Source organism: Haliotis rubra, unplaced genomic scaffold, assembly GCF_003918875.1.
Source record: "Haliotis rubra isolate DU_JTF1 unplaced genomic scaffold, ASM391887v1 Scf948, whole genome shotgun sequence".
NCBI classification, from domain to species: Eukaryota; Metazoa; Mollusca; class Gastropoda; order Lepetellida; family Haliotidae; genus Haliotis; species Haliotis rubra.
This window is the reverse complement of record NW_025767688.1, coordinates 80,869-105,720: the sequence shown is the minus strand read 5'-3', so window position 1 is coordinate 105,720 and position 24,852 is coordinate 80,869. Positions and strand designations below refer to the sequence as shown.

Below are 24,852 nucleotides of genomic sequence, written 5' to 3'. Positions count from 1 at the left end.
TTACGCGTAGGTGAGATAACATATGTAATTCACGATCAGTTGCAGCCAAATCTCACAGTATAAAAAATATGTCTGTTAACATATATAGCTTATAAAGTTCGATAAGTAAAGGCGTCCGTTCCACACAGTAAAGAAGTTGTATATCCTTGTTCGACTTCTAAATGCCACACAAAGACGTTAACACACTTCGGGTTGTTGTTGTCGGTTGGTGTTTTTCTTCCCTTATCATGAGTAGGTTGTTGAGGTTGGAGGATGCAGGGAAGGGAGAATCTATGCCTGCCTGCTGATTTGGTCTGTTGGTTTACCAATGTAAGGAATGGGTATCTTGATGGGGGCTGGATCTGGTTTAGATCTTTCTGAGGAAGGAAGAATTGCAGCTTGGTTCTGCTGACTATTTGGGCTGGATAGTGGTTTACTTCCACAAACACTTTCTTCGGGTGTTCGATTTCCTCTTGTAGATTTGTCAAGCAGATGTTCCTGTGCTTTTAAACGTCTAAAAATATCTGGTTTCCGCCCCTTATGCCACTGTAAATTCATTTGCTTTATCAACCTACTGCCTAGGCAATTATGTTATTTGTTTTGCTACACTCAGTATAATATCACACACACACACACACACACACACACACACACACACACACACACACACACACACACACACACACACACACACACACACACACACACACACACACACACACACACACACACACACACACACACACACACACACACACACACACACACACACACACACACACACACACACACACACCACCTCCTCCTCGCTGAGACAGCGCTACACGAGGTTCAATCGTAGCGTCACGCTGGGCTCAATCGTAGCGTCACGCTGACAAAATACAATACGTTGTTGGCCATACATTTGTCAGCATGATACTTCCAAACCTTTAAAATGCCACTCCAAGAAGTCGAGGCTATCAGAAGCGTTAATTAACAATGCATCTACTTTGGGACAAATATACCATAGTGTACAACTAACATCCAGTCATGTAGCTTGTGACTGATGCCGCTTTTCAATAATACTAGTTCCTTGTGTAGCATGCGTGGGGTTATAAAGCCTGCCGTACAGCGCCCCTCTCCTCGGTGTCCTCGCCTGCGTCATGACCGACACACAACGCCGGCTAGCAATCGCCTTCGTGGCTGCAGCCCTTGCAAGCACAGCTTATGGGTAAGTTCAGATGTAACTTCCATCTCTAGCTCTGTTGTAGTAGGTCATCCAGAGGAGTTGTCATGTTTGGTGTGTAGTATTTTCCACATTAACCGGTGTCAGTGCACCTGGAGTAAATGAATATTTTGGTCTGGCGCTTTTTTTATCAAGAAGCCTCGCAATGGCTGGGGACACCGATGTAGGGAATCGGGCGTGAAGGGGAACGGGTACACCTCTCGGCTATCTAATTGATAATTCACTGTAGCGCACGGATCATACTGATAACCTTGTGATATCCTCGGAGAAAATGTCTGGATTATTTGCCCCATCACGTTCTATTCGATTCATCAGAAGAACAGAGAAGAAGTGTAAATAACATAAACACAGATTGTCAAGTCTAGAAAATAACCAGTCTCAACTTTCCACGCAAACAGATTCCAATAAGCATAATAGGCTAAATTGTTTATGAATGACTCACTGAACATCAGTGATGATACAAAGTGTTAGCTAAAGTGTATGTATGCCCTGACTTGCAGGAACATATGGAATCCGCCAATCACACAAAGATTAAATACTTTTGTTGCCTTAGGAATCCTAGAGGGACATTATCGCGTTGTCGCATTGTTACGTTGTCGCCCTCATAAAAAACAACACAAAAGTGTCAAAATTAACCAAAGCGCGACAATGTGACAGTATGACAATGCGACATTTTGGTCATTTGTCGCATCGTCGAAACGTCGCGCTTTAGATATTATTTTCTTATTCATCCAAAGCGTGACAATGTGACATAACGACAACTTTCAAGGTCAAAATATGTCGCGTTGTCGCGATTGTAGTCAGTACGTCATAATACATGCTATACTAAGTATTTCAACAAAGCGTGACAATGCGACAATGCGACAATATGACAATGCGACAATGTGACAATGCGATAATGTGACAATGCGACAAAGTGACAATGCGACAATTTTATTAAAATGTCGCGTTGCCGCATTGTCGTGTTTTCTCAGCTATTGCTAAATTTAAAAAAAATATAGCAAACATCATAAAATTATTTTCGATGTTTTGCCAGGGCAGAGATACTCAGTGATCGAACTCAGAACCATAATATATATTAACTTACATGAATCCTTGGAGAAGGAGTAAACTCTGTGGGTGAAGGGTCTTTGGTTAGTGGAAGTTTGGCTGCACTCAGCAGGGATGTGATTATACGGCTATCTCCCGAAACGATACCTAAATCGTTAAACGTAATTCCTGGCAATTTTGTTGAATATGAATTTGTATGAATATGCCTGTTGAATATAAAAAGCGACATTTTTAAAAAAGACAATCGAATTACGTGGGCTGTGTTCTTTGAACTTAGCATTTGAAAATGTAACGACTTTAAGACATGTTCTTTATGCCATACACAGTGAGCTACATAAACAGATGGTGAGAGTTTACAACTGTCCTTGCACTGCAGTTGTCAATGAAACGCTAACAGCACATCAGCACAATGCAGAGATATAGGTAACGATTATCAAACGTAATTAGCTTAAAATAAGCGTATTAAAGCAGTCATTTGTAAAATGTTCTACCATTCGTTTGTAAGAAAAGAAATATTACATTTTCAAAACTTTCCAGAAAATGCACCATATATGGTAGATTGTCATTTCTATCGAAATAAAGGAAGACTTGTTATTTCAATCGTTTACTTCAAGATCAAGATGGTTTATTGTACATAAGGCCTCTGGCCCGTATACATAGTATTGTAATGACAGGCAAGGTATGGACATTGCAAACAGTGGAAAGCATCATAACATTGTTAGATTAGTTGACAGGAGAAATTAGACTCTTCCTTAAAGACAGTGAATGTGTTAAAAACAGGGCTAATTTTACAAGGACAGATTCGTCTTTTGATGATAAAATTCTTATAAGTGTTTCCCTTGTAGGGTGACCCAGATATTTTTGTGGAATGTACTCCTTTCTTAAATCGGCATAAGCGTCACATATAAATAACATATGATGTTCGTCTTCGATATCCGCCATACAGACAGGGCAAAATCTGAGATGTTTGGCGAGTGACTTGTTGCGGCCAGTATTGATCATTATATCTGTCAAGCAAAGTCTAAATCTAATAACTGTATTTCTAAGTTTCTTGCTTGTAATGTTTGATAGATATGTCTCAGGTTCGATCAATGTTTTAAAGGATCTATATACATCACATCTTGAACTTAGATTAAGGGTATTCATCCAATTCTGGCGAAACATATCCACGGCTCTTTGGCGAAATTCATTAATAAACAGCCACTCGTTACCGACACCTTGGTAAATCCACACATATCCAAATCCATACGAAAATAACAGATATTTTATATTTGATGCCCATGTTACATAACCAATATTATCTAAATTAAGTAGCATGTTATATGACTTTCTTGGTAGACGCTGTTCATGCATTTTTAGTATTTTGAACCAGTATTTTATGCAGCGAAGGTGAGAGTTTATATAAAGTGGGTATCTTCCACATTCTCCATATACCATATAGTTTGGTGTTGTAATCTTAACATTAAGGAACTTCATACATGCCAATAGATGTATCTTTTCAATCGGTTCAAAAGTCTGGAAACCTCATATCTCCGCCCCATACAAAAGCATTGGTTGTATCTGTACATCGAAAAGTTTAAAAAACATCTTTGGTGTTATTGGGGCTAATGGATATAGTGATGAAAGCAGATACACCAGAGCCTTTTTTGCTTTTGCTGATAAGGCAATAGCAGTTTTACCCATATTCAATGTATAATTACAAAGTATTCCAAGATATTTGTATTCAGAAACTATTTCCATTGGAATGCCGTTATAAGACCATTTTTTCGCCATTAGCGATTAGTCCACCCCTTCTAAATACAACAATATTTGACTTATCAAGATTAACATCTAATTTCCATTCTTTCGAGTAGTTCTCCAGAATGTCTAATTGGTTCTGTAAACCTACCACTGAGTCCGATACTAATATCACGTCGTCAGCAAACAGTAGCATTAAAATCTCCAAAATATCGGGATATAGTTGTACACCATGTTTGCCTTTATGAATTATTTCATTTTCCAATTCGCTAATGAGGAAGGAAAAGAGAAAAGGGCTTAACAAACATCCTTGCTTCACACCCAGTGGGCACACAAAATAGTCAGTGAATTCCCCATTGCTACGCACACAAGCCTTTACGCTGGCATAAATACCTCGTAACATAAATAGCATTTTCCAATCTAATCCCGCCCGCTTTAGACAAGCCCACAATTTCTGTCGATTTACAGAGTCAAATGCTTTCCTGAAGTCAATAAATGCTACATATAATTTACGTTTTCTTCTTAGTAAGTACTTTTGCACAATTGCATACAATGTAAAAATATGGTGAGATGTGGAATAACCTTTCCTAAAGCCAGCTTGTATTTCAGGAATTTTATCTCTAATATTAGCCCACATGTTTAATCTTTTGTTGAGGATAGATGTAAACAATTTACCAATACTACTCGTCAGAGATATGCCTCTGTAATTGTCAGGGTTATTGGTGTCACCCTTCTTATGTAGAGGTACTATGATAGACTGTGCCCAGGTTCTTGGAAACTATCCAGTCTTAAAGACATAGTTAAAAGATTTATGTAAAAATGGCAATATAATGTCTTGGGAAGCTTTTAACATCTCCACTAAAATCTTGTCCGGACCAAGTGATTTTCCGTTTTTAAGATTTCCTATGGCATCGACAATTTCGGTTTCGGCTATTATTGAATCAAGGATTTCAGCATCAAGTTCTGTATAACCACTGGTCTTCAAACAAACCTTAGATTCCTGCAAGCTAGCTGTATCATTACATTCATATTCTTCATGAAAATGTGAAAAGACAGAACGGAAGTGTAACAACCACTGGTCAGTTGTTATCTTACAAACCACAATCTCCCGCCAAAATTTACCAGAAATTTGAGTGAAAGTGCTAAGTTTATTCAATCGGAGATGTCTTGTTTTGCTCTTATATTTTCGACATGATTCTTTATATTTATTTCTCAAAGTACAAAAAGTCTTTCTGTTGTAGTCGTTTCGTGTAAGTCTAAATTTCCTAAGATTTAGATTCATATATAGATTAGTATCTATATATTCAGTTAAACTGTGAAAAAAGGCATTAGCTTTGCCTGTTGGGCAAGCTATAAAGTGAACTGATAAAGCACTGTTCCACCTGTAAGTTTCCGCGAGATTAAGTGTAATGCCAGGTTGTTTATCTGACAGCGAATTAGGAGAGTAACAAAAAAGCTCCAAGGGCTGGTGGTCAGATTCAAGACGTTGACCCACATTTAACATAGCTATTATGTCGAAAAACTCAGCTGAAGAGATAAAATAGTCATTTACACTACTTCCTTGTGCACTTATGAACGTAAATTCACCTTTAGCATCGCCAGGTAGTCTGCCATTAACAATGAACAATCCATACGTGTAGCATATATTTAACAATTTTCGACCAAAAGCGTTTATCACACTATCGCTGGATTTCCTCTCGCTGACAGGATCATTATCCCCATCAATAAAGGAAGAACCAATAATATCGTCAGCCTCGTTTTCAGCCTCAGGTGAACACGGATTGTTCTGACTTGCAGTTCTAGCATTCATATCGCCACAAAGAAGAATTGCACAATTACTGAAGGAAGAAATATTTTCAAATAGGAATTCCTCAAGCTTATCGAGTGCACAAGAGAAGTTAACTGTGTGATAATAATTTGATCCCGTGGGAGGGATATATACGCAGATAAGTATAATATCCTTGGTAAAACCAAAAACATTTTGGCCAATCTTTATACAAATAAAGTTGTCCACCCCCATCGTGAGTATCTGGAAATGCTCACTGAACTTCTTCTTTATACCTACGCATACACCACCGCATAAGCGACCATATTTTGCCAGTTTAACAGCAGGTGCAAAACATATATCGAAGTCCGCAAACCAATGCTGTGGTGTTGTACTAAGGAAGGTTTCTGTTAGACACACAATGTCAAATGAACTTATATAGCTAGCAAAGTTTGGGTCTTGATATTTACCCATGAGTCCGTTTACATTCCATGATAGAATGCGCAAGTTTACCCCCTCATTGACAGACGTAAATGTGTTGCCATTACAAAGGCTAAAGTCATCAACGTTATCATTTTCACTAGTATCGCTGTTATAAGTTTCCTGGTTACTGACACCCGAGCCTTGGCCACACCCCTATGGCTGAGAATTCCGTTCTGGCGTGGTGCGAGAGCTAGGGCGCCGTGCTGTCAGCGTTCTTCGGGTTGTAGTGGATTCATCGGGTTGATTTCGGGTTGTACGACGTGTATCCGGTTCAGTAACTAATTTGCCATATTTGAAGTATCCCGTGAGACCCGTACCTTCAAGTTCCTTGTTTACTTGATATGTATGCGTTCACTCGCACGACGATCTGTCGGTGTATAAACAGCGACAGACTACATGTACTACGAAGCCTCGACGTTACTCGTTCATCAACCATGTATTAGTGGCCCGGGTGCCTGGTGTACAGAACAACCTTAGCGCTAAGATTTACCTTATCTCCTTACGTTTCTGTTGTTGTGTTGCTAAGGTTGACGTCCTGATGCACGAATATATCTTACGCGAAGGTAGTCTTATTTTCTTGTAATATTTATGGTTTGTCCGAGCCAACCTTAGTGTGGCTTAGGTTGGCGTTTCAAGCAATTTCAACATGGATACATTTTTTTTGGTGTGTGAGGAAAATCGCAAAAGTTTGAGAAAGCATCGTGTTTTCCGAGATCGAACCATGCAACTAGAAACGCTGCAGACTTGGAACTCTTTTCGTCACCACTCGTCCCTTTCCGTAGCTTCCAAGTGGACTCGTCCACCCATGGGGATGCATGATATGTGCAACAAACCAATCAGAACACGCGTAGTGATTTCGGTACTTTGATTAAATAATCCCGGGTACTAAATCGTGTATGGCATGACGTGATTGTTTAAAAAATCACGAAAAAATATATCAGTATATAGAAAGTGCATACTAGTAGCTAACAAAATTGTGTTGCCTAATGTGAAGTGTTGAATATAGCTAGTAAAGTCGGCGAGAGATTCATATACACCCACGAGCGATTGGTTACTTAGCGGCTCTCATGGTCCCCATTGAGTCTGACGTACTTCAAGGCTTGTTTTTGTGATTGTACGTGCGCTTTCCGACATTTTTAGGAAAGATAAATATGAATCGCTACAAGTTTCAAAACAATAATATTTAAACATCTATATATAACTAATCCACTTTTATCTTTAACATTGGGCTTATATTTAATGTCTTTGGGGATATTTTAGTCAGACCTTTTTTAGATCATTCAAATGTTTTTCAGTGTATTCATTCTGAAATTCCCCCAGATGCATGGCAGAATGGTTACACGAATGTATAGTTTGAGAAACATACTCTTACAAAAGCAGGGGAACGTGAAGATTCATAATGGATAGGAAGTATAAGCGTTAACAAACTTTCAAAGACAGACATCTTATGAAAGCACCACCATTTCTCTTTGTCGCCATCCCTAAACACAACGCATGGGATGCACGTGCACAACGCAGTAGCCCCCGTACACGTGCATGGGGTGTCATTCTTGATTTGGACGGTTTTCAGGAAGTTCGATAAATCACTGTAGACCATTAATTTTGATCTTGCATGACACAGTTGTTATTGTTTTCTAGCCGTTTATTTGTTTGAAAATGAATATCGTACACATGCAAATTTCATGGATTACAATAGGTCTACTGCCTTTGAGGCATGGAAACCGTCAAAATATGTAAAAAAAAGTGTTGATAACATGATTTTACACATTTGTACAAGTAAAAAGTCGACTTGACCTGAAAATGCTGATTTTGATGAGATTTCTTACAAGGATTAAAAAGGTATCTCCACAACGCAGCAGAAATCACCTTCCAGTTGAAGTTGTGCATCAAAGAGCATGCACTGTATACAAATCCAGATTACTTTCGGAAATCGGCATTCGTTTTGAAGGAGTTTCAAGGTGACATCACTACCCCACGTCTTGACGCTGCGACACGGAACATCGCCATTGAAAGAATACACGCTGGAGATTATCAATCTTCTGTTGCCAGGCGTCTGAATGTTAAAGTACTGTCGGAAATGCCAGAAAAATGCTTTTTGACTTATATTTAAAATTCAGAGGTATTACAGTTACTTAAATAACAAATATCACTTTAAGAAACATCTACCTAATGTAGACCAAGGGAATAAATTTTGAGACATGCCCGAAAATGCGTTTTAACTGATGAAAATACCAAAAACTTAGAAAATTAAGGGGTAGGGGGACGTTATTTGATACAAACATTAACTGCCTGTGTTACGTCATCAGCATGCACGGTATCGACAGGTGAAATTGACACCTGAGCACACGCTCGGGCGAGGGGTAATCTCAATAGATGTGTTCTTCAAAATGTTGAATATGTGTACGAATAGTATACGTATTGGTTATGTAAGGGATCATTTGTGTATGTGTGTTTGTTGTGAAATAAACATACGAATTACTGTACATTGGAAAGAATCCTATCACTTGTGTTATCTTATCGATTGATTGTAGAAATGTGCAACGTTTTAATAAATGTTTTGCATGTCAACAGTATATTTCATTGCAAAAATATGGATGTAATTTGGTCAGTTTAATCTAGTTGTGAACATTGGCCAAAGATTTCACGAAGTCACTGGTGCAGCTTCTTTAGAATATATATATTCTTCTTCTCATAAAGTTTGTACACCGCCCGTCTAAGTACTCCCCTGTCAAAGTTGTCAAGGATGGTTTTACGTCCCGGTTTTGCTTTTGAGACGGTCCCTGTCCTGTCTTGTCTGATTTGTTTACAATATTGTAAACTTGTTGGCGAAACATACCAATAGCTCTACAAGTTCTGTAATAAACCATTTCAAGCACAAAAAACGTATAAACCTTTGCAACAATCGTCTGCAAATAGTTGGCTATGTAAAATCAAGACAATATGTAAAAACTAACGCAATATGTAAAACCTTAACGCAAAACGTAAAAAAACCCGCAATATGTAAAAAATTAACGCAATATGTAAAAGATGTCTTCAACGCAATAAGTACAACACCTAACGCAAAGTGTAAAAACAATTTTTAACTTAATATGTAAAAAAATAACGCAATATGTACAATCCAGTTTTAGGTTTGAATATTAGGGGCAAACGAAATCCATTTATCACAAATTTGGCAAAATTGATTGTATTTGCAAAAAAACAAGATATCACTTTCTGTCTCACTGTCCCTCTGCTCTGGACCACCTTCTCTCTCACTGTCCCTCTGCTCTGGACACCTTTCTCTCTCACTGTCCCTCTGCTCTGGACCCCTTTCTCTCTCACTGCCTTTCTCTCATTGTTCTGGACACCTTCTCTCTCACTGTCCCTCTGCTCTGGGACCTTTCTCTCTCTCCCCTCTGCTCTGACCACCTTCTCTCTCTCACTGTCCCTCTGCTCTGGACCACTTTCTCTCTCACTGTCCCTCTGCTCTGGACCACTTTCTCTCTCACTGTCCCTCTGCTCTGGACCCTTTCTCTCTCACTGTCCCTCTGCTCTGGACCACTTTCTCTCTCACTGTCTCTGCTCTGGACCACTTCTCTCTCTCTGTCCCACTGTTCTGGACCACTTTCTCTCACTGTCCCTCTGCTCTGGACCACTTTCTCTCTCACTGTCCCATTGTTCTGGACCACTTTCTCTCTCACTGTCCCTCTGCTCTGGACCACTTTCTCTCTCACTGTCCCTCTGCTCTCCATCTGCTCTGGACCACTTTCTCTCTCACTGTCCCATTGCTCTGGACCACTTTCTCTCTCACTGTCCCTCTGCTCTGGACCACTATCTTTCTCTCTCACTGTCCCTTTGCTCTGGACCACTTTCTCTCTCACTGTCCCTCTGCTCTGGACACCTTTCTCTCTCACTGTCCCATTGTTCTGGACCACTTTCTCTCTCACTGTCCCATTGTTCTGGACCACTTTCTCTCTCACTGTCCCATTGTTCTGGACCACTTTCTCTCTCACTGTCCCTCTGCTCTGGACCACTTTCTCTCTCACTGTCCATTGTTCTGGACCACTTTCTCTCTCACTGTCCCATTGCTCTGGACCACTCTTCTCTCTTTCTCTCTCACTGTCCCCATTGTTCTGGACCACTTTCTCTCTCACTGTCCCATTGCTCTGGACCACTTTCTCTCTCTCACTGTCCCTCTGCTCTGGACCACTTTCTCTCTCACTGTCCCTCTGCTCTGGACCACTTTCTCTCTCACTGTCCCTCTGCTCTGGACCACTTTCTCTCTCACTGTCCCATTGCTCTGGACCACTTTCTCTCTCACTGTCCCTCTGCTCTGGACCACTTTCTCTCTCACTGTCCCATTGTTCTGGACCACTTTCTCTCTCACTGTCCCTCTGCTCTGGACCACTTTCTCTCTCACTGCCCCTCTGCTCTGGACCCCTTTCTCTCTCACTGTCCCTCTGCTCTGGACCACTTTCTCTCTCTCTGTCTCATTCTGCTCTGGACCACTCTCTCTCACTGTCCCTCTGCTCTCTCACTCTCCCTCTGCTCTGGACCACTTTCTCTCTCACTGTCCCTCTGCTCTGGACCACTTTCTCTCTCACTGTCCCTCTGCTCTGGACCACTTTCTCTCTCACTGTCCCTCTGCTCTGACCCTTTTCTCTCACTGTCCTCTGTTCTGACCACTTTCTCTCACTGTCCCTCTGCTCTGGACCACTTTCTCTCTCACTGTCCCTCTGTTCTGGACCAACTTTCTCTCTCACTGTCCCTCTGCTCTGGACCACTTTCTCTCTCACTGTCCCTCTGCTCTGGACAACTTTCTCTCTCACTGTCCCTCTGCTCTGGACCACTTTCTCTCTCACTGTCCCTCTGCTCTGGACAACTTTCTCTCTCACTGTCCCTCTGCTCTCTGGACCACTACTTTCTCTCTCACTGTCCCTCTGCTCTGGACCACTATCTCTCTCACTGTCCCATTGTTCTGGACCACTTTCTCTCTCACTGTCCCTCTGCTCTGGACCACTTTCTCTCTCACTGTCCCTCTGCTCTGGACCACTTTCTCTCTCACTGTCCCACTGCTCTGGACCACTTTCTCCCTCTGCTCACTGTCCCTCTGCTCCCTGGACAACTTTCTCTCTCACTGTCCCATTGCTCTGGACCACTTTCTCTCTCACTGTCCCTCTGCTCTGGACAACTTTCTCTCTCACTGTCCCTCTGCTCTGGACAACTTTCTCTCACTGTCCCTCTGCTCTGGACAACTTTCTCTCTCACTGTCCCTCTGCTCTGGACAACTTTCTCTCTCACTGTCCCTCTGCTCTGTACAACTTTCTCTCTCACTGTCCCTCTGCTCTGGACAACTTTCTCTCTCACTGTCCCTCTGCTCTGGACCACTTTCTCTCTCACTGTCCCTCTGCTCTGGACCACTTTCTCTCTCACTGTCCCTCTGCTCTGGACAACTTTCTCTCTCACTGTCCCTCTGCTCTGGACAACTTTCTCTCTCACTGTCCCTCTGCTCTGGACAACTTTCTCTCACTGTCCCTCTGCTCTGGACCACTTTCTCTCTCACTGTCCCTCTGCTCTGGACCCCTTTCTCTCTCACTGTCCCTCTGCTCTGGACCACTTTCTCTCTCACTGTCCCTCTGCTCTGGACCACTTTCTCTCTCACTGCCCCATTGTTCTGGACCACTTTCTCTCTCACTGTCCCTCTGCTCTGGACCACTTTCTCTCTCACTGTCCCTCTGCTCTGGACCACTTTCTCTCTCACTGTCCCTCTGCTCTGGACACCTTTCTCTCTCACTGCCCCATTGTTCTGGACCACTTTCTCTCTCACTGTCCCTCTGCTCTGGACAACTTTCTCTCTCACTGTCCCTCTGCTCTGGACCCTTTCTCTCTCACTGTCCCTCTGCTCTGACCCTTTCTCTCTCACTGTCCCTCTGCTCTGGACCCCTTTCTCTCTCACTGTCCCTCTGCTCTGGACCCCTTTCTCTCTCACTGTCCCTCTGCTCTGGACCACTTTCTCTCTCACTGTCCCTCTGCTCTGGACCACTTTCTCTCTCACTGTCCCTCTGCTCTGGACCCTTTCTCTCTCACTGTCCCTCTGCTCTGGACAACTTTCTCTCTCACTGTCCCTCTGCTCTGGACACCTTTCTCTCTCACTGTCCCTCTGCTCTGGACACCTTTCTCTCTCACTGTCCCTCTGCTCTGGACAACTTTCTCTCTCACTGTCCCTCTGCTCTGGACACCTTTCTCTCTCACTGTCCCTCTGCTCTGGACCCCTTTCTCTCTCACTGCCCCATTGTTCTGGACCACTTTCTGTCTCACTAACCCAGATATATCAGTGGACTCTGTACGGGTATTATCTCTTTGGTGAGAACTTGTGTCACTGTTCCGTTTACATCAAAGATTCTGACGTCTATCATAAGATTCCTGATACAACCGAGAGAACCTGGTGAACATCATGTGTCCCGTGAGTGAGTGAATGAGTTAATAAGGTTAAACATCATTTCAGCATTTTTTCAGATATTGAAGACGTTAATTACACTAAGATGTCTCCATTTAGATAAACAATAGAATAACTGGTTCCATTTGTACTAATGTTTGATACTACGTCATTGTTGATGGGTTCAGTTTGTTTAACCCATTTTCATCAATATTCCATATTACTTAAATTGTATCAAATACAATAACTTTATTTCATTAAATTTGAGCGATCAACATCGAGATCCAGTCTCAATTGTCTCTGGTATTACTCGATATCATTGGCAGCAATATTACCTGTGACTTGATTGGAGGAAATCAGATATGATTGGATTGGAAATACAGGAATCACTGCGATGCATCATGCATGTCCATTATACCTAAAACTGCAAGATGGATGTACCATTTCTAACTCAAAGACAATATCATTAAAAATTGATAAACTACTTCTTGAGATATAGCGCAAACCAGTGGTTTGGACGGACAGACGGACGGACGTATGGTAATTTATACATCCCCAACATTGCGCTACATGCGCGTTGTGGGATAAAAAAATGTCCAAAAGGTAAAACCTCCTTGAATAGGACATAATGAATACAACCCTTATGACCATTTATGTAAAAATACTATGAAGAATAAAATAATTTCCTTGGATACTGTCAAATAAAGATTCTGATATCAAGCATCGCTATACATGTACATGATTATTGGCTTTACTTTAATGTTAAATGACCCCAAAGATCAGATATTAAGTAAGTTAGAAATGAGGTTATGTTTGACAGAAATATTGCAATAGCTTAGTTATTTTGAAAAACAATAAAGTAAAGTTTCTAAAAAAATGAATTTCAGTCGCCAAGTCTTATAGACAACAATAAAGCTGCATTTTACAGATTCCGTTAATCTTTTACAAATTGCGTTAAAAATTGTGTTCACATTTTGCGTTAGGTGTTTACATTTTGCGTTAAAGACATGTTTTACATTTGGCGTTAATGTTTTACATATTGCGTTACTTTTTAGTTTTTACATATTGTCTTGATTTTACATATTGGGGTTGTACAGGCCATAGTGGACGCTGTGATAAAGCTGTGCATACATGACGGGAAACTTATTTATCAAGACTTAACATTGATATTAATATTTCTTCAATAAAGAAACGATAATTAAGTAAAGTAACACAAACATTCAACATTTTGTTTGTTTAAGAAAAACGTTAATTTATATTTTTACACGACCTGTATTATTAGCATAAATGTAAAGACTATTTCAGATTTCTGTTGTTGAACTCTGAAAAATCCTAAGTTGTTGTTTTGGTACCAAATTTTCTCCTGTAAACTGCCCTTTAAATGCATGGGAATGTTAAATCAATTGAAATAAAAATTAGATACACTATAGGTGAGTTGATATATTGACAACATAATACATTTATCACCTTTCTAAAGATATTAAGGCTAAAAAGCATTTTTCTAGCATTTCCGACAGTACTTTAGTCTGAGCACGATATCACGGCTTGCAGCTCGTCACAACCAAACAGGTATTACACATAAAATGACCGTCTCCGCACAGGCCGAGCTCAAGTCACCACTGCAGCCCAAGATCAGTACATCCGGGTACTACATTTGCGCGATCGTACTGCCACGGGTGAGAGCACAGCAGCCAGAGTGCTTGGACTTTGGAGGATATCCGGTCAAACTGTACGGAACAGGTTGAGAGAGATTGCACTGAGTGCCAGAAGACCCGACGTCGGGTCCGTACTACGTCGTCGCCATCACGCTCTACATCTCCGTGAACTAGAATTATCCGCTGGGTTGCAAAGACTTCTAAACTGATGTAAAATTTCATGTACTAAACTCTATTTGTGGACGAGTTATACAAGTTTGAAAATACAACATTTTCGCAACAGATTTCTGGGCTATGCGTTTCTTTTTTGGAATAGTATATATCTCATGTTATATTTTATAGGAACCAGCTCATGTGGGTTTACATGCTAATGACACAGCAAATAATCTGTCAGGATTGCTAAAGGATGACGTTGATAATTTTGAATTCTGGCCTTTCCAAAAAGATTTTGAAGGTGCCAGTGTGATATCGGTCTCCATTCAATGACATAATCTACTGGAAGACATGTCCAGACATGTCCTTCAGCATCACAAAATTGTAAAATTCGCAGTTGTAAAAGGCGTGACTTCGTTGTGGTCACTGAGTCCTAAATGCCCACACAAGTGTTGTTGATAAAGGAGCATCACCGCGTTGTGACTGATGCAGTGACAGGACGCCTGAAACAGTTCAACACTATCTCCTGGATGGGTGACTAATGCAGTGACAGGACGCCTGAAACAGTTCAACACTATTTGCTGGAGTGGTGACTGATGCAGTGACAGGACGCCTGAAACAGTTCAACACTATTTTCTGGAGTGGTGACTGATGCAGTAACAGGACGCCTGAAACAGTTCAACACTATCTGCTGGAGTGGTGACTGATGCAGTAATGGGACGCCTGAAACAGTTCAACACTATCTGCTGGAGTGGTGACTGATGCAGTGACAGGACACCTGAAACAGTTCCACACTATCTGCTGGAGTGGTGACTGATGCAGTAATGGGACGCCTGAAACAGTTCAACACTATCTCCTGGATGGGTGACTGATGCAGTGACAGGACGCCTGAAACAGTTCAACACTATCTGCTGGAGTGGTGACTGATGCAGTGACAGGACACCTGAAACAGTTCCACACTATCTCCTGGAGTGGTGACTGATGCAGTAATGGGACGCCTGAAACAGTTCAACACTATCTGCTGGGGTGGTGACCGATGCAGTGACAGGACGCCTGAAACAGTCGGACACTATCTGCTGGAGGGGTGACTGATGCAGTGATAGGACGCCTGAAACAGTTCAACACTATCTCCTGGAGTGGTGACTGATGCAGTGACAGGACGCCTGAAACAGTTCAACACTATCTGCTGGAGTGGTGACTGATGCAGTGACAGGACCCCTGAAACAGTTCAACACTATCTGCTGGAGTGGTGACTGATGCAGTGACAGGACGCCTGAAACAGTCGGACACTATCTGCTGGAGGGGTGACTGATGCAGTGATAGGACGCCTGAAACAGTTCAACACTATCTGCTGGAGTGGTGACTGATGCAGTGACAGGACCCCTGAAACAGTTCCACACTATCTGCTGGAGTGGTGACTGATGCAGTAATCGGACGCCTGAAACAGTTCAACACTATCTGCTGGAGTGGTGACTGATGCAGTGACAGGACGCCTGAAACAGTTCAACACTATCTGCTGGAGTGGTGACTGATGCAGTGACAGGACGCCTGAAACAGTTCCACACTATCTGCTGGAGTGGTGACTGATGCAGTAATCGGACCCCTGAAACAGTTCAACACTCTCTGCTGGAGTGGTGACTGATGCAGTGACAGGACGCCTGAAACAGTCGGACACTATCTGCTGGAGGGGTGACTGATGCAGTGATAGGACGCCTGAAACAGTTCAACACTATCTGCTGGAGTGGTGACTGATGCAGTGACAGGACCCCTGAAACAGTTCCACACTATCTGCTGGAGTGGTGACTGATGCAGTAATGGGACGCCTGAAACAGTTCAACACTATCTGCTGGAGTGGTGACTGATGCAGTGACAGGACGCCTGAAACAGTTCAACACTATCTGCTGGAGTGGTGACTGATGCAGTGACAGGACGCCTGAAACAGTTCAACACTATCTGCTGGGGTGGTGACCGATGCAGTAATGGGACGCCTGAAACAGTTCAACACTATCTCCTGGATGGGTGACTGATGCAGTGACAGGACGCCTGAAACAGTTCAACACTATCTGCTGGAGTGGTGACTGATGCAGTGACAGGACGCCTGAAACAGTTCAACACTATTTGCTGGAGTGGTGACTGATGCAGTAATGGGACGCCTGAAACAGTCGGACACTATTTGCTGGAATGGTGACTGATGCAGTGATAGGACGCCTGAAACAGTTCAACACTATCTGCTGGAGTGGTGACTGATGCAGTAATGGGACGCCTGAAACAGTTCAACACTATCTGCTGGAGTGGTGACTGATGCAGTGATAGGACGCCTGAAACAGTTCAACACTATCTGCTGGAGTGGTGACTGATGCAGTTATAGGACGCCTGAAACAGTTCAACACTATCTGCTGGAGTGGTGACTGATGAAGTGATAAGACGCCTGAAACAGTTCAACACTATCTGTTGGAATATTGCTAAAAGCGGCGTAAAACCATACTCACTCACTTAAGTCTATAATGGAAACTGGGTGGGAGACGAGGCCGTCTCAGGTTTGACATGCTGATGTTTAATGATGGAGAAATTGTGATATGGAACCCTGAAACCGATTCAGCCTTCTAATACAAACAATCATACATACATACAAACATTTGTAAAGAGCTAGTATCCAGCGTTAGCTGCTCAAAAGCGCTAGTGGCTGAGATAATTGAAAAAGGTCACTGAAATGCCATATTGAAGAAGAACGTTTTAAGTTTAGATTTGAACGTGGACAATGTTTGCTCGGTTCTTATGTCAAGTGGGAGACTGTTCCAGAGAAGGGGTCCTGCACGTTCAAAGGAGCGGTCGCCAAACGTTTTTGTACGGGAGGAGGGTACAACTAGGAGAGACTTGTCACATGAGCGCAGTGTCCTAGTTGGGTGGTATCTGGTCAGCAGGCTGCTGAGGTAATCTGGTGCTTTGTTATGGAGGGACAGGAACACCAGTACAAGTATCTTGTACTATATCCGGTAGCGCACTGGCAGCCAGTGACAGGAACACCAGTACAAGTATCTTGTACTGTATCCGGTAGCGCACTGGCAGCCAGTGACAGGAACACCAGTACAAGTATCGTGTACTGTATCCGGTAGTGCACTGGCAGCCAGTGACAGGAACACCAGTACAAGTATCTTGTACTGTATCCGGTAGTGCACTGGCAGCCAGTGACAGGAACACCAGTACAAGTATCGTGTACTGTATCCGGTAGTGCACTGGCAGCCAGTGACAGGAACACCAGTACAAGTATCTTGTACTGTATCCGGTAGTGCACTGGCAGCCAGTGACAGGAACACCAGTACAAGTATCGTGTACTGTATCCGGTAGCGCACTGGCAGCCAGTGACAGGAACACCAGTACAAGTATTTTATACTGTATCCGGTAGCGCACTGGCAGCCAGTGACAGGAACACCAGTACAAGTATCTTGTACTGTATCCGGTAGCGCACTGGCAGCCAGTGACAGGAACACCAGTACAAGTATCTTGTACTGTATCCGGTAGCGCACTGGCAGCCAGTGACAGGAACACCAGTACAAGTATCGTGTACTGTATCCGGTAGTGCACTGGCAGCCAGTGACAGGAACACCAGTACAAGTATCGTGTACTGTATCCGGTAGCGCACTGGCAGCCAGTGACAGGAACACCAGTACAAGTATCTTGTACTGTATCCGGTAGCGCACTGGCAGCCAGTGACAGGAACACCAGTACAAGTATCTTGTACTGTATCCGGTAGCGCACTGGCAGCCAGTGTAGGTCCTGCAGGATTAGTTGTATGTGGTCGAGTTTCCTCTTCCTCCGACCAGTCAGATAACCGAAAGACTTATATCTCTTCTTAACTGGAATATCATTGGGTTATACAGTAAACTCACAGGTTACAAATTTATAAACTTCTGTCTGCTCTATGATATATATTAATAGCTTCTCAGAAGTATGGAGCAACTGTAACAAATAGTCAATTAAAAATTCCTTCCCAGGTGACAGGACTTGAATCACAGGGCATGTGATAACAGAGCTGGTGTAGCAGTGTTGATACCCAGGGTACGAACAGAATATATCATAGAAGTATATCTGACATACAGTGACTGTATTGTGTTCAACTCACAAGTCAGCGGGTAGGGCTCTTATGTTGCGTACATACATGCTAAACATCCTTCAGTGGTGAGTGACACCCGTGATATTTAATGGGATGCCGTATTTTGATAAAGCTGGAATAGAGCTTAAATCACAACACGGTGATGCAGATATTCTTATAAGTAGAGACTTTAATGCTCCAACTGGTCATCTTATAGACTGTGTCATCTCTGGGTATCACGAATATATTCCAGAACTGAGTGATGCCGAAGATATTGCAGACATGTTGGATATACTGCGCTCATCTCGAGATAGCGAGATTAATAACTATGGCAAAGACTTAATCAATGTTTGTGGAAAGACATTCACAGCTTTATATACTTAATAATCGTTAAAAGGATTTTGTAGACAATATGTTTTTTCACTAAGCGTCGTACAGGCGTACTTATCCGAATCCAAGGATCGTTTTTATTGCTTATCCGTAGATTTTCGCAAGGCTTTCGATTCGGTAAACAGGGACCTGTTATATTATGTTCTATTATCTAGTAATATTCATGACAGTATGTTTGAAATTAAAAAAAAATATCAAAGATTTGTATTAAAAAATCGAAGTCAGTGTTAAACTGTCCAAGTCATCTATTACAGATGGTGTGTTCCCAGAGTGGCCTCTCTGTCTATTATGTAAAAAACAACTTCAGGGTCCACCCCTGGACATCCTGACATTACAGATTACTGTGTTATAAATGGCGACTGCCTATTAATTTTGAGAAGACTGAAGTTTTTGTTTTTAGAAATGGTGGAAAACTTAGGAAAAGTGAAGTTTGTTTTATTGACGGTAGTAAGTTAAAGATTTCAACCTATATATAATGATTATTTGTGTAGATGCAAGAACAAAAAGATCCGATACTCGCATCAGAGTTTATTACATCTGTGTCAGGTTACAATTCGACACATTTCATCCTTTAAATGTTGACATACACTGATGAACATTTGTACAACAAATCAGGCCAGGTGAGAACGGTTTCACAACTGATGAGCATTGCTGAGATCTGGTGAGCTCTGATGAGGTTAAAAAAAACTACAATGTAAGCAAAACACAGTTCCATAATCTTTGCTCATTATTGCACTTTAAACTTATTTACTTTTGGCATTCACAAACTTTACAATTGAAATAATACAAAGACATTTGGATGATTGAACATTTGAACAACATTTCATTAAACTGTAATCAAAAATTGTTTACCAAGAATTCATTTTTAATGTAAATGATAATGAAGCAATAAAGATAGAAATGATTAGAGTTGAAAGTATTTATAATTAAAAGTTTTTATATTTCCGACAGTACTTTAGAAATGAGGCTAATTTAAATACATTATGTATATCAGTTACGTTATTATATAGTTAAAAAGGTTTAGTTGATTTAAGTGGGATTTGAACCTGCAACCTTTTGGGTTACAAAATCCACAGCCATAACCATTAGGCCAATGAGTTAAGGGATTCGAATGTGAAAGTTTAGTAAACTTAAGTTTATGATTAAGTTAAACTTAAAACAATGTTAGCACATATAATTTCATGGAATGATGAAACATGCTATCTTGCATTTACAATTTGGGACTGTTATTTTAAAGTAGCAAACCGTGGCCAAATTCAGTTCAAAATCTTGTGAATAAAGCAAACAAAGCCCTGTCTTGTTAACAGGTTGAAAAATGTATCCCCGTAGTTCTGTTTAAACTTGTGGATGTCCAGAAAAATCTATTATATAGTATGCATCTGAGATATGAGGATGCCAACAAGTGGTTTGTAAGGTTTTGCAAGTATGTCCTGGGTTTAAGTTATAATTGTTCTTACATATGTGGCTGTATAAGGTGAATGTGGAAAACATTATGTTTTTGTTGATTCTTTATTGTGAATGGTTTAATACTGGCTTCGACTTCTTGAATGACCAGAAAACAGATATCTAAAACAGTGCCACTTTATGTTGCATAACCTAGACAAGGTGGGTCGTATATGTCATGGAAGGACAATATTATTTAGATATGGATGTGGTTTTGTTTGGGAAGCACAGGGGGTAGGAAAAACAGAGAAGTTCTTTTTGTTTGAATTTGAAACTCGGTTAAAAATTGTCATGCGCAATCTCTTTCTCGGATATTCGTAATTGTTCATCACTAGAAATCTATACTACCCATCAAAAGTTTAGACTCTCTAGTGTAAATGTAGCTACTTACTATTTGCAAAATATTCCACACTGTTTTAAGGTACTGTTTACACATGAACTGAGGTATTGTAAAACGAATTCGTAACGTTGAAAAGATTATTGTCATGAGTTCAATAAATGATGAAACCCAGTGAAAATTGGCAAATTCTTAACAAAACTTTACACCAAAACGCAGCTGCTCACATGCACGATATTTGCACATGCTTTTCAGCAATTTGATGCATGGTCCTCATGCAATTCATCTGCATAAGGTTTGCAGTTGGTTCCCCCAAGTTAGTGGAGAAATTCATCTTCAATGCTTTAAGTGAGTCTAAACTTTTGATGGGTAGTATATTTTGAGATTGAACAATAGTTCTGCATAGACCTTACCAGCTAAATGTAAAATCAAAAGATGCACGGCGAATAATGACTTGATTAAGGATTGGCGAAGTTACCATCGACATAGACGTGATGGTATTTCACGCCCCAGTCGTTTTTGAAAAGTATGTAAATATAAAAATGCAGAAGAAGAATTTCGCTTTCTTTATAATCTCCAGTATATTATTATTTATGAAATATACCTTTGTACATCAATACTAACTACGTAATTCATCCCTTAGAATTCAGTAATCTCTCCCGCTTATTGTCTTACTCAGATTATGTTAATGATGCTTTAGTTTTTACGCAGGTCTTTTCTATACTATCATTGTTATCTATGTTGCAACTCTTGCTTTTGTTTCTTGTCAATTGACTTTTTATGTAAGTGGGTGTAACGTCTTTCTACTAAATAATTCATTGAATCAACATCTCATCACAGTATTTGAAACTCTCCCTCTATATTGTAACAGATGGTTAGACTATGAGAAGCCGGCGTCTAATGGGTGAAGTACGGTAAATGTGATCGTTCCATTAAGTCATTTCGCTGAAATTCACTTTACAAAGATACGCAGGGAAGTGTGCAGCTCGTTCGGCTCATCAGATGAACAGACAGGAAACGCAGAGGATATGACACGTGACCTGAACCGAGGGATCCGAGTGGCCTGGCTGCAGTATGTCACGCTGTTACCGGAGATCTTACAACAATTTTGTATAGTCATGTAACTTTACATAAGGCACTATCAACGTTCTTACAACAATTTTATATAGTCATGTAACTATACGTAAGGCACCAGCAACGTTCTTACAACAATGTTATATAGTCATGTAACTATAGGTAAGGCACCATCAACGCTCTTACAACAATGTTATACTGTCATGTAACTATACGTAAGGCACCAGCAACGTTCTTACAACAATGTTTTACAGTCATGTAACTATAGGTAAGCCACCAGCAACGTTCTTACAACAATGTTATACTGTCATGTAACTATAGGTAAGCCACCAGCAACGTTCTTACAACAATGTTATATAGTCATGTAACTATACGTAAGGCACCATCAACGTTCTTACAACAATGTTATATAGTCATGTAACTATACGTAAGGCACCATCAACGCTCTTACAACAATGTTATACTGTCATGTAACTATACGTAAGGCACCATCAACGCTCTTACAACAATGTTATACTGTCATGTAACTATACGTAAGGCACCAGCAACGTTCTTACAACAATGTTATACTGTCATGTAACTATACGTAAGGCACCATCAACGTTCTTACAACAATGTTATATAGTCATGTAACTATACGTAAGGCACCATCAACGCTCTTACAACAATGTTATACTGTCATGTAACTATACGTAAGGCACCATCAACGCTCTTACAACAATGTTATACTGTCATGTAACTATACGTAAGGCACCAGCAACGTTCTTACAACAATGTTATACTGTCATGTAACTATACGTAAGGCATCATCAACGTTCTTACAACAATGTTATACTGTCATGTAACTATACGAAATACACAATGCCATTTAGAAAGTGGTCAAATGTAACATATGTTATATTTGGGATTAGTGCCTTTCTTTACAAAGAAAGTGTAATCCCAAATATAACATATGTTACATGTAACTATACGTAAGGCACCATCAACGTTCTTACAACAATGTTATATTACTTAACACTAACATTTGTATAGCGCCGATATCCAGTTCAACTGCTCTTAGGCGCTTTGTTTTTCTCTCGAGCATTGTATGTCCATCACAACGCGGTTCCCATTCACAGCTGGGTGGACTGGGACACATGGTCCCAGTACTTTGCCCAAGTTTTACTGCACCTTGCTGTGTTAGCACGGATTCGTGGGTTGTTTTAAGTGCACAGGGCTGTGTGCTGTACACTAGGGGCTGTGACTCTGAAAGAGTCTGCACACAAAGTTGACTCCAAGGATTTTACACCCTGTCACAGGTGGGCTTAAACCCGGCACCTCCAAGCACGCTGGACCCCCCTCCAAGTCCCCTAAGTAAGGTATCTTCAACGTTCCCAGTACAATGTTATATAGTGTAACTATACGTATATGAGGGTAGTTATGTAAAGGATAAAAGGGCCAAAGGCCGGAGGGATTTTCCCGACTCCAAGGGTTTACATTTGCTACTAAAGCCTCGGAGTCGTGTTCTATTCGACTTATGAACCGTCATAAATGTAAAACACAAATATGTATTAATTGCAATTTGTGCAAATGTTTTGTGTACATGTACTGAGCAGAACAACATTGATTGAACAGCCCGCAAATGATGGAACAGCCGGTGTCAAATGGGACGCGACTGGCATCCAACACCCTGCCTTGCAAGCGCAATGCACCGGGCATGTAGTGAGTGAGTTTAGCTTTACGCCACACACAGCAATATTCCAGCTATATGGCGGAGGTCTGTAAATAATCGAGTCTGGACCAGACAATCCAATGATCTTACCGGGTATGTAGATATTGCGCTTTGATAACGACCTTATTGTCTGTTACAGAGGGTGGTGTCACCGGGCGTGTAGATATTGTCCTTTGATAATGACCTTATATATTGTCTGTTACAGAGGGTGGTGTCACCGGGCGTTTAGATATTGTCCTTTGATAATGACCTTATATATTGTCTGTTACAGAGGGTGGTGTCACCGGGCGTGTAGATATTGTCCTTTGATAATGACCTTATATATTGTCTGTTACAGAGGGTGGTGTCACCGGGCGTGTAGATATTGTCCTTTGATAATGACCTTATATATTGTCTGTTACAGAGGGTGGTGTCACCGGGCGTGTAGATATTGTCCTTTGATAATGACCTTTATATATTGTCTGTTACAGAGGGTGGTGTCACCGGGCATGTAGATATTGTCCTTTGATAATGACCTTATATATTGTCTGTTACAGAGGGTGGTGTCACCGGGCATGTAGATATTGTCCTTTGATAATGACCTATATTGTCTGTTACAGAGGGTGGTGTCACCGGGCGTGTAGATATTGTCCTTTGATAATGACCTTATATATTGTCTGTTACAGAGGGTGGTGTCACCGGGCGTGTAGATATTGTCCTTTGATAATGACCTATATTGTCTGTTACAGAGGGTGGTGTCACCGGGCGTGTAGATATTGTCCTTTGATAATGACCTTATATATTGTCTGTTACAGAGGGTGGTGTCACCGGGCGTGTAGATATTGTCCTTTGATAATGACCTTATATATTGTCTGTTACAGAGGGTGGTGCCAGCGGACTCTGTGCACGTCTGTGAGAGAACGTGAATGTATCTTCAGAACATGGCTGGAGTAAGTTTCTGGTCATGGGTCGCATAATGTATATCTGACGTCATAAAGAAAATAACTTGAATCCAAATGTAAATGGTCGTTTGGCTGTTGTGTTGTGAATCGCAAACAATGTTATATATGTGCTTCATAAATGAATGTTCCCAAAATAAGTATTGTTGCATGTTTTTTAAGACTATGATGTCATCCAAATTATGATAAAAAAGATTAATGATCTATACTCTTAACAAGATAAATGTGACTGACAGAGAAGCGACCACTTATCAAGTCTCCGTGTTTCCAGGTGCTGTCTCTACAGGATTGTATGGAGGACGGTTGTAAAGACAGAACGGTTCTGCTGCACAGGCTTCCGGGGCAGAGGCTGTGACGAACGTAGGTTCACTAACGGGTAGGAGGTTGGAGTGGAGGGGGCAGGCTTC

General features: G+C 41.3%; 1 long non-coding RNA gene across 1 annotated transcript; it reads left to right on the top strand.

The window, feature by feature from the left end:
* Nucleotides 1-1,115: 1,115 nt before the first annotated feature.
* LOC124264850 lies at nt 1,116-24,792 on the top strand. Its single transcript, XR_006895272.1, has 3 exons — nt 1,116-1,189; nt 24,368-24,436; nt 24,717-24,792. It is a non-coding gene; the product is annotated as an uncharacterized LOC124264850 (long non-coding RNA).
* Nucleotides 24,793-24,852: the final 60 nt, after the last annotated feature.